Here is a 15,394-nt window from a genome sequence, read left to right as displayed (position 1 = left end):
AATATAAAGGAAAAGGTAAACGAGACACGGAGTAAGTGAATACACGAGGAACCGGCACCACAGGTAAACAACACACACAAACACACACACACAGATCACACAGCCATCGATCACCCAGCAGTCATGACAACATTGAACAATCTGTTAGCAACAACGTTATGGATCTCAGTATGTTTAAAAACTGTGGATAAAAACGTTTCATAGTAAGGTTAACATTAACATAAACTAAACTATACATTTATTAGTAATATGGAATGCATTCTCACAAATGTAAGCGTCATAGTTTGTGTTAAACCCATCATTGACCATTTTAAACAATGCTAGGAAATCAAGAACTTTAATTATTATAATAAACAAGTCCAATAGCAGTTATGCTGTTTTAAATATTTTAGATAGATTTAGGATGTGTTTAACTGACGTTCTAAACCAGGGGTAAAATATAGCATAGATGAGAGGATTCAGACCTGAATTAATATACAACATCCATATCATAAAATAGGCTATTACAGAAGTCATTCTTGTGTTTGGTGTTAAAGTTAAGCTATAATAGGGAATCCAGCAAAACAGATAAACCGTCATAATGATTCCTATTGTCAGAGCGGCTTTGCTCTCAGATTTCCTCCTCACTGAACCTTCTGTTAGATGTTTTCCACTCCTCATCAGAGAGTTGATAACTTTAACCTGCTGATGTGCGACATAAAATATAATGTTATAATGACCGTACAAGGAAACAGGAAAGACAGGAACAGGTCAATGATTATCAGTGTATAAGTAGGCATATATGTACATTCTCCATTACATGTGTATTTTCTTTGTGAGGTAGTTATAACAAGTGAAATGGAATAAACTAAAGAGCCGAACCAGGAAATAGAGGTAATAATTATTATTTTAGTCGTTGTTATTTTCTGTGGGTACAGCAGAGGGTGACACACAGCCACATAACGGTCAACAGCTATTACAACTAAATTACTCAGAGATGTTGAGAGAAGCACATTCAAGATTATTAAAAACAGTCTACAGATAATGTCTCCAAAGTACCAACATGTTTCAATCAACCTAATCGCCTCCAATGGCATGACAATAAGTCCTACGAACAGGTCGGCCACAGCCAGAAAGAGAATGAGCATGTTGGTTGGAGTGTGAAGCTTCTTGAAGTGAGAGACGGAGATGATCACCAGCAGATTCATAAACACAGTCCATACTGACAGCAATGAAAAAAACACATACATGATTTTGTATTCAATGGCAGGAAAGCAGTATTGAGTCTCATGATGTTCTGTCTCATAGGCCATGAGTAAAGTCTCCTCCTGTTAAGAGTTTGATCTGATCTCCTCACTGTTCTTTAATTTATACAGTATCTAAATCAGACTGACCAACCCATTCACCACCCACTCTGATGCAACATTGTTTTTCAATGGATATTACCAGGGCTCTCAAGTTTTAACAAAAGTTTGGAGTGATATTACATCGGTCAGGGGAGGGGTATTTGCGACAGCGACCCCTTGGCTCCACCAAATCTCAAGTTTGGCTAACAGTTTAATTTTACCTAATGTTATGTAAACAAATCGTTAATGAGCCCCATTGACTTCCAAAGTATTCTTTTTCCTAAGGTTTGGTTACAAACATTCCTTAAAATATCTTCCTTCGTGTTCTTCAGAACAAAGAAAATTATACAGGTTTGTAACAACATGAGAGTGAGAAAATTATGACAGAATTTTTATTTTTGGGTGAACTATCCCTTTAAAATGCCCCATTTTCACACACTACATAATATACCAAAACTTATTTTTTAGTACGTAAGATAATCTTAAAAACACAGGTGTCCTGATGGGTGTTATTTTGAGATGTCATGAATATGAACAGAAATCCATTTAACATACTATCTCGTATTACAAAAATGTATACCACTTGAAGTTAACCTGTACTCACCTTTCATACAAAGATGGGTTCAAGTGTATTACAAGTGGTACCTAAATACATTTTTTAATAACATTTTAGCATATTTCATATTAATGTACTAAAGAACACCGCGCTAAATGCCTCATTCATGCTGTGAGACCTCAAGACGCGCGTCAACGCACCTTTACATTGACTTAACATTGATATCACTCACGCTTGACGCCTCTACCTTTGTTGGTCTGAACGCAACATAAGTAAACAGTCCACCTGCTTTGCAAATGAAACATAGACGTAATAATTTTGTGTGTCCTCTCATACGAATATTTAACAGGTTCAATCAGTTCAAACTGCTCCTGAAAATACAAATTTCTTCTGTAATCTGTAGCGAATTTGCCTTGTGCTGAAGTTGTTACAAAAAGAGGATTTGTTTGAAAAAGTGCATCTGTAATGTCTTGCACAACCTGATCGTTATGTGTTACAATGTTATGCTTGGTAAGTATCTCCCTAATTGAATCAAATAACTAATGATTAAATTCTGATTAAACTGATGATTGAGCATTTGGTAAAATCAATTGCAAGTAAAAGACGTTTTCAGCAGAGGATTATTTCTTTAAAACATCTACTGAAGTTTAGATGTTAAATGTAATTTTTTCATCTTATTTTACATTAGGGATGCACTGAATGCAGATTTTTTGGGTTTGGCCGAATACCGAATCCACTGTTTAAGATACGTCCGAATCCGAAACAGAATACCCAATCCTATTCGCATCCTTATTCCATTAACACAGTAAAACACATTAATGAAGTAAACAACGTCCACAGCAGTGTATTTTTCATTTTATTTAATTTTAACTGTAAAAAAAGGTAACATTATGCCAGGATGACAAGTGGGAAAAACTATTTAGACAATTACCATAAGCATATGCATAATGAAAGCAATGCGGTGAAACACGCTCGCTTCCGGGAAATGTGACCCGCCCCTAAGGCTCACTGAAGGAAAAAGCTTATCTCCATGTCAGCACCCGATGTGTGTAATCAACGGCCGCTTGACGTCGACTAGCGTAGTGCAAGCCTAGGATTCAGTACGGTGGAAAAAAAATCTAGGAACCCCATCAAAAAGTCCAGTATTTGGGCCGAAACCGAATCCTGGATTCGGTGCATCCCTATTTTACATATAAACATTTAAAAAATTGTCTGTAAAGATCAGCACTTCTGGCTCAGTGGGAAACAGTGTCTCCTCACATCAAGAAGGTCTCTGGTTCATGTCCCACCTGAGCCCAGTCAAAAAGTCTTTCCTACAGATCTGGTGTCTCTCACAATACAAAAATTTGTGATTTACAGATGCTATGTTGTCTAAAAGTCAGAAAGAAAATAACTCATTCTGTCACGTCTTTCAACTTTTATTGTGTATATATTATTTCAAACTCATGTTACAGTCCAACCACTATAGAATAAAAATATATGAAGAATGTTAAGTGTTTTGTTTTTACAATGTAGGTCAATTGGAACCAAAACTTTAAAAACACAATAGGATAGTTGAGTATGTAAATTGCATTTGCCTCCAAATCTTATTCACATGTAGGATAAACAAAATGTTTACCATAAATGTGTGTGCGCGTGCGTGTGTGTGTGTTTATGTTAATGGGCACTCACTTAAAGTACAGTCCTTGAAAACAAAACTCTTGCTGTTAAAGTTGAAATCGTGTGAGCATCTTTGTAGTTGTACAGATATTAACATCTTAATGTTAACATGTGAAACAAATTGTTAAACTGTGTATTCATAGATGTTTTAAGACTGTTTAACGTCATTATTATTTTTAGTTTTTTGGTGTTATGCACATGGACACTTTTTTTCTCCGCAAGGGTTCTAATGCTGAGAATTGTAGAAATTTTGTTGTGAGCATCTTTTGAATAAAAGGGGACATTCCATGAAAATCTGACTTTTTCCACCGCCCCTTCAACTGCGCTATCCAACCATGAACGGCCTCACGAATGCGAGAGAAAGAGAGAAAGAATGACTGACAGCACGACGCATTTGTATTCCCTCAAACACCAAGAGGAAAATACAATCATATAACTTGTAGTTTTAATAATCTTTCTGAAGATTGAATTAACGTTCTAAAGGATTAACCTTACTTTAGTGCAAGAGAGAGAGCGAGTGAGTGAGAGAGAGAGAGAGCGAGTGAGCGAATGAACAAGAGAGAGAGAGAGAGAGAGAAAGCAACGGTTCGCTTTCAAGTATGTTGTTTAATATGTTTCTCTGAAGTTTATATTAATGAACACGAGGATTAATGCACTGCACGAGACAGAGTGAGAGAACAATGCGTATTCACTATCATACACAATAAGTAAATATGTTGTTTAATGTTTCTCTGAAGTTTCAAATGAATACAAGGAGTTACAAGATAAAGAGCGAGAGACTGACAGAAACGCGAATGTGTTCAATGTGATGTGTACACAATAAACTTAAACATGTCATTTAATCTGTTTCTATAAAGTTTAAGCATTAAACGTGTTGTTTCATTGCAGATCATTTAAATGTGCTTGTGTGGTTTGGTCAAAAAGTAAACTTCTGAGAGTTTGTGGAAGTGTATTTTTTATTGTAACATGCTGAAAATGATTGTGCCTGTTTAAAACACTGGCAGCATGAGACCTTAAAGTCTTTATTTTTATTCCACAATGTTCCCCATCTGCTGATAAATGATGTTTTATTAACAAAGTTCGGGAGGAACATGTCAAATAAAATACCTAAGTGACTTCAGCTGTTTTCAATCAGTAGTCAATGGCACCAGCCGCTTTCAATCGGTAATCAACAATACACCCAATCAGCTCGAAAGCAAGCCATATATAAATCACAGTTGAACTCACTGAAAATCCTTCGCATCTTTCAGAATCCCTCCTCCACCCCGTCTCCTCTCACTTATCAAGTTATTTCCTTAAGAGGGGGGGGGGATCATAGATATGTATAAAGGCTAGATGGCTCGCCCGCCCTGCTGGCCAATTGAGTGGAACGTCTGCATTTTGGCGGCCATCTTAGGACAGGGCGCTCGCTCACTCCTAGCATTGAGTTTTAATGATGCAGGTACTTTTAAATGACCATAACTTGCTTAATTTTTTACCGATTTTCAAACGGTTTGGTTTATTATAAACGTCAAAGATGTAACTATGACACTGCATACCTATACTAAAAATATATAAAAAAATCATGAAACATGTCAAAGCATCCAGTATTATAGCCACGTTAATAACGTTTGTAAAAAACCAAACCGTTTGAAAATCGGTAGAAAATTGAGCAAGTTATGGTCATTTAAAAGTACCTTCACCATTAAACGTCTCGGTTACGTATGTAACCCTCGTTCCCTGAAGGAGGGAACGGAGACGTCACGTTGTGACCGACGAATTGGGAACTCGCTTAGAGAGACCAATCTGCTTCGTACTCTACTAAAACGCCAATGAACTTGGCATTGAGATATTTGCATAATGCTGGCGCCGCCCCGCCAGGTGCGTATATAAGCCACAGGTGCAAATATGGAAATTAGCTTCATTTCGCTGAGAAAGCCGGAAAGTGTGACCGGCCGATAAACAGCAGGGAGCAGCCCTGTGGCGACGGGACGTGACGTCTCCGTTCCCTCCTTCAGGGAACGAGGGTTACATACGTAACCGAGACGTTCCCTTTCAGTCGGTCACTACGACGTCACGTCGTGACCGACGAATTGGGAATCCCTACCAAAACGCCACTGAGGGCTGACCTCTTCCAGTGTCTGCGTAAAGCCCTCCGGTTCCACTTAGGATAAGGAGAATTAGGTTTTAAGGCAGAAGGCCGGGCACTAGATGTTCCTTTAACCCCACAGTAGTGCTAGCGACTGGGAAGCGCCCTATCTGAGCGGTATAGGGACGCTGCGGAAGCCACCGCCCCGTTAAGGGCTATTGGTGGGCGAAAGTCAACCGTAGTTGAGGTAAAAATGACAGCCGTGGCTGTGTAAGCAAAGCAGTGCTCTGCTGAGGGAAACGTGGGCTAGTAGGATTAACCCCACGGAAAATACTCACAAAGGAACCCGGTGGGACGCAATGTGGATGCCCGAGCCAAACACAGGTTCGCGAGGATGCAGCTAGTGAGAGGCTGGCAGCGGATGCTCCGCAACATCAGGCTGCCAAGGCAGCGGAGGAAGGCAAAACAATTTATTACGCGTTTTTGCCTCGAAGGCCTTCCATACTGAGCTCAGTTTGGAGCAGCAGTCGGAGGCTGCAAGCCGACCTGCGAGCCTGTTCTCTGTGCTTCCCCTAACGAGGAAAGAACACGAGAGGAGACAGGCTCGACACGAACACTGTAAAATCTAATGAACGTATTAGGTGTCGCCCAACCAGCAGCTCTGCAGATGTCTGTTAGCGAGGAACCACGAGCGAATGCCCAAAATGAGGCAACACTTCTAGTAGAGTGAGCTCTCAAATTAAATGGACAAGGAATGCCCTGCAGATTATAAGCAAGGGCGATAGTATCAACTATCCAATGAGACATCCTCTGCTTAGTGACAGCTTTCCCTCTCTGCTGACCACCATAACAAACAAAGAGCTGATCTGAGGTCCTAAGGCTTTGTGTGCGATCCACGTAGATGCGTAACGCTACGGGGCATAATAAAGCCATGGTTGGGTCTGCCCTCCTCCGGGGAGCAGCGCTTGCAAGCTCACCACCTTATCTCTGAAGGGAGTGGTGGGAACTTTGGGCACGTAGCCTGGTCTGAGTCTCAGTGAGACAGCAGGACCAAACTGAAGGCACGAATCGTCAACAGAGAATGCATGTAAATTCCTTACTCTCTTCACGGAGACCAATGCTAGCAGGGTCAGAGTTTTCATTGACAAAAACTTCAGACTCGCAGACTGCAAAGGCTCGAACGCGGAACCTGTAGTAGGGCTTCAGCACCATGGACAGGTCTCAGGAGGAATAGAGGGAGGGCGCGAGGGGTTTAGCCTGCGAGCGCCTCTTAAAATCTAATAACCAAATCATGCTGCCAACTGATCTGCCGTTAATAAGCGAGTGATGAGCAGAAATAGCGGCGATATCAACTTTAATGGTGGAGGGTGACAGCCTACCATCTAACCTAAGTTGAAGATATATAAAAGCACAATGTTAAGCATTCTCTGGGGTCCTCGCGTTGCGAAGAGCACCAGGTGACGAAAAGGGTCTCATTTAAGCGCGTAAGCCCGTCTTGTGGACGGTGCTCGTACCGCGTCGTTGGTGTTAGATACCGCTTGCGATAAATCACCTAAACCTTGCGCGCACTCAACGACCATACATGCACAGGTCGGGGCGCGGGTGCCATAATGTGCCCCTTCCCAAAGAAAGAAAGTCCTTCCTAGGGGAATTCGCCAGGGAGGGGCTGTCGCGAGGAGCATTAACTCTGAAAACCAATTCCTGGTCGTCCAGTATGGGGCGACTAACGAAAGGCTCTCCTCGTCCTGCCCGACTTTGCACAGTGTCTGTGCGATTAAGCTCACTGGAGTGAATGCGTATTTTCGCGTCCCCCGCGGCCAGCTGTGTGCCAACGCATCCACGCCGAGGCTGCCCTCGGTTAGTGAATAAAAACCGGCGACAGTGGGTATCGTCCGGCGACGCAAACAGATATATCTGCGCACGACCGAACTTCTTCCAAATTAACTGGACCGTCTGGGGGTGGAGTCGCCATTCACCGGGGCGCGCAGCTCGGGAAAGCGCGTCTGCCGCTGTATTGAGCGAGCCCGGGATGTAAATGGCACGAAGGGACCTCAGATGCTTCTGACTCCAAAGGAGGAGATGACGAGCGAGATGCGACAGGTGACGAGAGCGCAAAAACCGCCTTAACGGTAAATAACGCAACAGTCGCAATGTTGTCGGTGTCGGCTAATACATCCTTCCCTCGCATCTCCATAGCGGAGCGTACAAGTCCCAGATATACAGCGCACCGCTCGCGGCAGTTGGGGTGCTATGCACACCCCTGAGACTGCAAGCCCGTCATACGTGGCTGCTCATCCCGTGCTGGGGGCATTGTATGTGCTACAGAATGCCAGGAGACCCGACTCAGGGGCATATCTTGCTATCAGAAATGCTGGGTCTGCCACGGGGTAAAATTGAAATGACACGCAGGTGTAATGGTTACACAGTGTATGCCGTTGCGCCACGCTCTCCTCGAGACTCGATCGTAAAACCAATGCTGAAGCGGTCTCATATGAAGCAGCTCGAGCAGTGTCACAGCCACAGCATGCTGCCATATGTCCAAGAGCTTCTGAAATTGTTTCAGAGGGACCGCGTACTTCCCTCGAATTAAACCGAGGCAAGTCAGAACTGACTGGTTGCGCGCTCTTGTAAAACACGCCAATAAATCGATCGAGTCTATTTCCATACTGAGAAAAGGATCCTCTGCACGGGGCAAAGTTGCTCTTTTCCCAGCTGACCTGATGACTTAAACGAGCGAGATGCTGAAGCATTAAATCTCTGTGTTCGCGCACGTCTGCCGAGAACGAGCCATTATAGTTGACGTAAATATAAGCAGAATACGAACAACGCTCTCTCTCTCTGAGATTTTAATGCCATGACTAGCACTTTCATGGAGACACGGGGAGAGAGAGACAGCTCGAATGGTGTACTTAGTATTAGTATGTCCACTCCATGAACGCAGAGCGAAAAACGGTCTAAGGCGAGGGGAGATGGACACATAAAGTACACGTCTACAGGTCTATGCTGCAAACCGATCTGAATATTGAAATACGAGCCTCGGCGTATCATCCTAAAGGATCACATTTGTAGAGCCGGTGCGTAAATAAATCGGTCGTAACCCACCGCGTATTTTGGGTACTATGAGATAAAGGCTGGAAAAACCCTATCATCATTCTCGGTAAGAGGGACCGGCTCGAAACGTCCTTCGCCAGCAGGACATCGACTTTTGCACGCAGTACATGTGCATCGGACGCTTTCACTATAGTGAAACGAATGCCCGAGAATTTGGGGGAGTGCCGGTAATTGTATTACGTAACCGAGGCGGATAGTGCGTAAAACCCAACGAGACGGGCTGGGAACTGAAGCGAAGCATCCCGGGACCGTACGAGGAGAATTAACGACACTACCGAAGTACCCGCGGTGGGGCAGCGAAGCGAGACAGGTGATACTGCCGGTGCGTCTGCTGTGACAGCATAAACATCTACAGTATGTGTGTGTGTGAGACACTGACCTGAGCCCGCTGAGGGTGACGGTCGTCTGGTCTCCTCTGCGGAGAGCGCAGACTCCGATGAGGGTGCTGGTGGTCCGGTCTGCTCAGTGGAGAGCTCGGACTCCTCAGGACACCCGCTGGCGATAGAGGAGAGGTAGAGTGAGCAGGTGTACGCCCACGGCTCTCTCGATCCTCCGGAGACCTGGAGAGGAAAGAGGAATGCACTCTTATGTGTGGTTAAGTGGGTACCGGCTGGACAGCCGGTGGAACATATGCAAACCAAGGATTTTCCACCCGACCCTCTACCGGGGGAAGGAGCGAATCACTGTCTCCTGAAGAGTGATCCTCTGCCACTCCGGGTCGCCCGTCTCTGGCCACTTAAACTCCCGATTTTCACGGGAAGCGGCTAAGCGGGCGGGGCGAGCTGCTGACGACCGGTTCCCCTGCGCTGCCGAGATGGGGTCCGAGGAGGGGAACGGAGGTGGTCGCCGCAGGACGCCGACGGCGAGAGGCAGACTGACCAGGGCAGCTCTCATCCGCCGGGGCACGACCTAGGAGATCGCCTCAGTCTGCGCAGCGGAGCTGTACGACTCCATGGGCTCGCCGAAGAGGCCGGTCTGTGAGACAGGAGCATTCATGAAGTTGTTCCGTCATATAAGCCAGACATAGCCAAGGGTGGCGATCTTGAACACTGTGGTGGACATCGCACGACTGAAGGTCGCGGCTTCCCTCGTATATCTCTAAAGCCTCGTTTGGTGAACCTGCAGTACGTTAATGCGTGCAGGGCTGAAGCCGCGTCTCCGCATGCCTGATGGGCAGCGCCCGTAACCGGACGACTGTCTATACAAACACGGGAGGGAAGGGTTGGGTGGTCCCTCCAGGAATGCAGCTGCATCGCAACCCCCCGCTCAACTGAAGGGATCCCCCCTTAGCGGCTCCGTTAGTGAGGGAGATGAGGGGTGAAGCTGAACGGCCGAGACGGCCGCAAATCACGTCAGCTCTTCGTGCCGTCGGGAAAGGCAGGCACAGGAGGTGAGGACCGTAGAGGCCCGGACAGCTCCGAAGTACCAATCATGTGGGCGGGACGGTTCGGGCGGAGAGGGATTAACCCCTCCAACTCTACCGTTTCCGCCGCTCGAGCGGGCACGGCCGCCATCTCCGGGAAGACTCCGCCTCGGAGGGAAAAAATGGGCACCCCTCTGATGCTGTAGAAGTGACGGGACCAGAAGGAGGTCCAGTGGATTCGGCAGAAATCGCAGAACACGACTCTGCAGTCTCCACCGGAGCCTCAACCGGCTGAGGATGAGAAGGCCGGTAGGTGAAGGACGCATCCTCCGTCCTACTCAGCATAGTGATGCGAAGATCGTCCTGCGAGCGCTTGACAGCCGTACCATGGCGGCGTTCAGCACTGCAAAGGCGCGGACGCCGTTCCCGTAGAAACGACAGTCGTCTCCGCAATCCAAGAGGGTTATGCTCTCACAGAGAGAGCAAGAGCTCTCCACGAACGCAGCCTCGGAGTGCTCGATGCCATAGCCCGAAGACAGCACTCGTGACCGTCACTGGAATCCCTGTACTTCTCGCATCCAAGATCGCACGGAGGAAAAGCTATCCTGAAAAGGACGCTGATCTCCGAATATACGAGAGAGTGGCTGTCTTTAAAAAGACACAGCTCACGTATCACTCTTTAGGGAAATCACTCAGGTGCTCAGCTGATGATGCGCACAGGGAGAGGCAACGCACACACTAAACTCAAAACAAAAAATATGCAGAGCAGTGGAATACTGCGAGCGTCCGCTGTGTCAGTACTGCTTGTCAATCAACTTCAGCAACCGTTCCCAGAAGAGCAGAGAGTAGCTTCTCAGTAGCAGATAATGCCGGCTTTCGAAGGGAAAAAAGCTAATTTCCATATTTGCACCTGTGGCTTATATACGCACCTGGCGGGGCGGCGCCAGCATTATGCAAATATCTCAATGCCAAGTTCATTGGCGTTTTAGTAGAGTACGAAGCAGATTGGTCTCTCTAAGCAAGTTCCCAATTCGTCGGTCACGACGTGACGTCGTAGTGACCGACTGAAAGGGAACTCAATGCTACGAGTGAGCGAGCGTCCTGTCCTAAGATGGCCGCCAGGTGATGCCATTAGGGACTCAGCGGTAAGCCATCTAGCCTTTATACATATCTATGGGGGGGATACTCTGTGTTTCAGGCTCATTCCCTGCTCAGAGCCCTCTCCCCGGACAGCACGCCAAATACGTTTACTAATTTAATTCTTTTAACTTATTTGTAAGTGTGAACTCGTGAAACATGTATTTAGTATGCATAAAACAGATGATTGACTTTTTAAACTTGTTCAAATAAATAATTCTGAACATCGCTTACTAACTTCTTTCGTGAGAGAATGCAATGCCTTGACTACAGCGCGAGTGCTTGAGACTCCGCCCTCCTGAGCAGCTCATTTGGATTTAAAGGGATACACACAAAAACTGTGCATTTTTGCTCAGACCCATAAAGTGCCTATTTTAACATGCCACAATAAATTACCTATATGGTATTTTGAGCTAAAACTTCACATATGTACTCCGGGGACATCAAAGATTTATTTAATATCTTAAAAACATATTGTGGAATCTCCACTTTAAACCAATATTAACGTCCTAATGTTAAAATGGTCCTAATGTAATTAAAGGTAGGGTAACACATTTGATCCTGAAACATTTTTAGTTATGCTGGTTAAAAGTCTCCTCACATCCTGATAGCAATCGGTATGTTAAGTTGATTAAATGTATTTGTAGAAATGTATTTCATCTGTAAAAGGTGTAGGACCAAAAAATTTTCAACCAATCATAGATCTCGGTCCGAACGGACTTGCCTTTTTTGTCCCTCATCCGTAAGCGTAAGTTGAATGCAGCTAGTCTACGCAGACACCATACGTCATCGGTGCATTTACTCGCGATCTCCTCCTGTCTTTAAACGGAGAGAATGGCAAACTTTTCTGTTGAATTGAGAACCTGCACAGGAGCCACTAAACGAAAGACATGTTTTATAACAACAATAGTAAAAACTTTTTTTTTTTGTTATTTTGGAAATGTAATTCACTTTGTGTTGCAAAGTTTTTCACTGGTGAATGAGACATTAGATGTGATCGTCTGATCTGTGCGTGTTCATGTACTTTGAAAGAGGCGTGACTTTGGATGGCGATTTGACTGGAGGGTGGGATTGTGATTTTTCATGATTTTCACAAAAGTTTAATGCCTTCCAGAAAATGCTCCTTTTTAAATAAATAAACATACAATATATGAAATAAAAGAACAGACCCTCTGCTTTCAAACAAAAAAATCTGTTTGATCCTAGCTTCATGCAGCCCCGCCGCTCCCTAACGCGCATCACGCGCTGTGCGTAGGGCACCAGGTGCTGAGAGGGCACCAAAATAATAGCCTAATGAAAAAAATTATAATGCTGATAGAATTTCATTAGCCTATGGAAATATTATTAGGCACTTTTTATCCATGTATATGTTACAAAAAGGGGGGAAACAAGATAATTTAATTGCTCTAGTATAGAAAGTATGCCCCCCAGCCTTTGATGGTCCGTGCAGGTTGATCGCGCGGGCGCCTGACGAAGTTTGACAGAGGCCGTTGCTCAATCCGAAGGCTGCAGCCTCCAGAGGTCGCATTTCCAGGCTGCATACGTCATCAAAACTTTCTTATTTCGTAATTTTAATGATTATAAAATTGACAATTGTTCTTAGTTCCTCGTAAATTGTTGTAATATGCTTATGACTTGCTAATGTAATGTTCAGTTAACTGAAACACCAGGCTTGATGACGTATGCAGCCTGCATATGCGACCTCGCGTAGGCTGCAGGCAGCCTTCGGATTGAGAAACGGCCAGACAGTAAACTATTGGAAATTGCCCCGAAAAGACAGCAGAAGTCATGATCGGAAAAAAGAAAAAAGATGAAACTGCGGGATGATGCCCGTGCATCACTTGCAGGTAAGTCCATCATGTTTAATCACTCCTAAATAAGGAAAATGTGCATGGGCTGCAGCTGCTGCTAATCGTAATGCGCCTCTACTTGCTGTGCTGTGATTAATGTTAGCAAACTATGTTGTTATAATTTATAACTTCAGTGCAAGCTAAATTGAGTTTTTACTGTAAAACATTACATACGGTATCCATATGCAACTGACGGCAGCTGTTACTTTCTTTACTACGTTTCTTTAGATATTGAGCAGTAGTTTATTTTGTGGTTTATTTTGACGTAATGGTGGTTAATACTTTCTCAGTATAAGTTAACGTTAGCAGTCAGTGCACATGGTAGGCTAACAATTCCTGACTGTTAAATATATAAAAATATAAAATGTCACCATGTATGATATGAAGCAAACATTACTGTGACACTTAGTTCTCTAAATCTTTGTTTTATTTAAGAATATTGAGCATTGTTGTTTACTTATTGATGTTTATTTAATGTAATTTATTTAAAGTGACATTGTACTTGGGAAAAACATGTCTGGATTATTTTGATATTTTTTTTATTTTGCTATTCTATTTAAGTTTGGTAATTTTTTTCTATTTTGCTATTCTATAAAAGTTTGCACTTTCAAATGTGTAGTGTTTGTTGACTAAAGCTGTGAAGATTTTACTTTCTGCTATTAAGTTATATGTTTGGTAATAAAAAGTTAAACTGGCAAAAACAAACAAAAAAAATTCTCAAGGTCGGGGTGGGGGGCATTTTAAAGGAATTATGCTTAGGGCACCAAAATGGCTAGCAGCGGCACTGCCTTCATGTGTTCTGTTTTTATCACCTCTCAAATATGTGTAGGTTTCATCAAAAACACCCAATTTTGAGCAAAAAGCTGAGATAATTCAATTTTTTGTGAAGGATTTTTGATAGAGATTAGATGCAGAGCGATCTTTAAAACATACACGGAGATACAGCTGTTTGCTCTAGGCAATACTTCTGGGTTTTATAAGTTGCGGAAGAGCGCCACCTGGTGGATAATAGCAGTATTGCAGATTGACGAGATAACTCGTCAATGGCGGGGAAAGAGTTAAAAGTTGTTAAAAATAAAGTTGTTGAAATGTGACTATGATGCCTTACAATGTCATTTTATTTTATTTTTTTATTTTATTTGTTTTTGTACTTTTTTACAAATGCAAATACTTCCTACAAAAGTGTATTGTTTGTTTGAAAATGTTTAATGCTGATTGCAGTATTTTTTTTAAGAAATATGTTGACATGGTTGACAATTTTACATTGTTGAAAGGTGGGCTGACCATCCATTGTTGAACTGGATAAATAAACATCCCAGGTGAAAAAGTAGTACATAGTGTACTTAAAGGAGCATTTCACCCATAGAAACATTAATCTTTATTGAAAGTGTGTCATATTTGTAGTCAAAATGTAACATATTTTAACTTCAAATAGTACAAGTTTGTATTCAATTCGATGATGGACCGGCAACAATTTTAGAGAGGATAAGACAGACCTGATGTGGTCATACTTATGTGTGCCTGTTATCAGTCATGCAGCAGCATTCTGAACTGACTGTAGACTCCTTTGAAAAGCGAGTTACAGTAATCCAAGCGTGAAAATACAAGGGCATGAACAACTGTTTCTAAGTCTCTAATAGAAAGAAAGGGCTTCATCTTCGCGACGAGTCTCAGGTTAAAGAAACAAGATTTGACCACAGAATTAATATGCTTATCAAATTTAAATTCTGGGTCAAATAGTACTTCTAAGTTTTCACCAGTGGTTTACTATACTTGGCCAAAGGGCCAAGAATAGAATTTATGGTACCATATTTCCCATCTGAGCCAAAAAGTATAATCTCGGTTTTACTTTCATTACATTTAAAAAAATTGAATGCCATCCAGTCCCTAATGTCAGCTAAGCAGTTCAGCAAAGGAGAGATATCTGATCCTGTATCTTTTCTAAGTGGCAGATAAATCTGTGAGTCGTCAGCATAAAAATGAAACGAGACACCATGCTTCCCAAATATTGTTCCCAAAGGGAGCAAATACATAGAAAACAAAAGGGGGGCAAGAATTGACCCTTGTGGAATGCCACACGTTAGTGGAGCTGAAGTTGACATGCATTCACCCAGTTTCACCGCAGAAGTCCTGTCAGCCAGATAAGACCTAAACCATTTAAGGGCTGTACCACATAACCCAAAATGGTTTTCCAATTGGGAAACCATAATATTATGATCGACCGTATCAAACGCTGCACTAAGGTTGAGCAGCATTAAGATCAAAGGGGTTCCAGTATCAGAATTTAAAAGTATGTCATTCTGAACCCTCAAAACGGCTGTTTCC

The 15,394-nt window shown here is 43.3% G+C and overlaps 1 pseudogene; it reads right to left on the bottom strand.

Moving 5' to 3' along the window:
• Nucleotides 1-369: 369 nt before the first annotated feature.
• Nucleotides 370-1,292, bottom strand: LOC135745292 (trace amine-associated receptor 13c-like; annotated as a pseudogene).
• Between the last annotated feature and the right edge of the window lie 14,102 nt (nucleotides 1,293-15,394).

Source organism: Paramisgurnus dabryanus, chromosome 10, assembly GCF_030506205.2.
Source record: "Paramisgurnus dabryanus chromosome 10, PD_genome_1.1, whole genome shotgun sequence".
NCBI classification, from domain to species: domain Eukaryota; kingdom Metazoa; phylum Chordata; class Actinopteri; order Cypriniformes; family Cobitidae; genus Paramisgurnus; species Paramisgurnus dabryanus.
Note: the sequence above shows the minus strand (reverse complement) of the source record. Positions and strands in the feature narration are given on the sequence as shown.